The sequence below is a fragment of the Sinocyclocheilus grahami genome, unplaced genomic scaffold (genome assembly GCF_001515645.1).
Source record: "Sinocyclocheilus grahami isolate Dianchi unplaced genomic scaffold, SAMN03320097.WGS_v1.1 scaffold446.1, whole genome shotgun sequence".
NCBI classification, from domain to species: domain Eukaryota; kingdom Metazoa; phylum Chordata; class Actinopteri; order Cypriniformes; family Cyprinidae; genus Sinocyclocheilus; species Sinocyclocheilus grahami.
The window spans coordinates 192,984-193,857 of record NW_015505625.1 but is presented as its reverse complement, the minus strand read 5'-3'; positions in this window follow the sequence as shown (position 1 = coordinate 193,857).

The window sequence follows — 874 nt, the reverse complement described above, 5'->3', positions numbered from 1 at the left end:
GGGCTTGTGGCAACCACATGTGACGACCCCGGGCTGGACTCCGCTTGGTCCACGGTGAATGCCGATCCGGCGATCGACAGCGTGAAGTTGATGTATTTCCTCAGCGACCAGCACGGATCAGCTCCAGGCATGACGAAGCAGATATCGTCCTCTTTTGGAAGACCAACCAAAGTACTTTCGCTTTCACAACGAAACACACAGCGCCTTCATGACATGACACAAAGTTGCCTTCTTTCTTTGCGTGAACATTTGGGAGGCGTTATGCAAATCTTCCCACATAGTGAGGTAGACATGTGGGGGCGTGTTAGAACGAGATGTTTTAGGTAGGCGTGGTTGACTCTTAACTTTTATAAAGAATATCTCTTTGGATTTGAGACTTTAGTCTTTGCAACTTTACAGATCTTCTTTATGCACCAAGAGCTTGTAACACTCCAAAGAGAAAGGAAACTTTTAATCGCATCATATGACCCCTCTAAAGATTTATAGTAGTTTGAAGCAGAGTGAGGCGGAAAGCCGTCGAAGCGAAACGAGGCCGCTGAAGCAATTGCTAATGAGACGAGAGTGACACCATAGATATGTATATATATCTATGAGTGACACACAGCTCGAAAGCAGCTGAGCTTTTATTATGCCACAGTCGACCGCTTCCGCTGCTTCCGGTCGTGTGTATGTGGGGTAAAGCAGCGCTGTTTTATCATACTAGATACATTTGAAAGTTCTGTTATAATGCTACTCTGTGCAGTCGTCACCTGTCTAATAAAACGCATAACATATTAAAGCGTCTTTGGCGTTTCCATGTTTTCTACAAAACAAAACCGAGAAATCGAGAGGTTATGAGGTCATTGGCAGGCGACACAATGACACTATGGACACG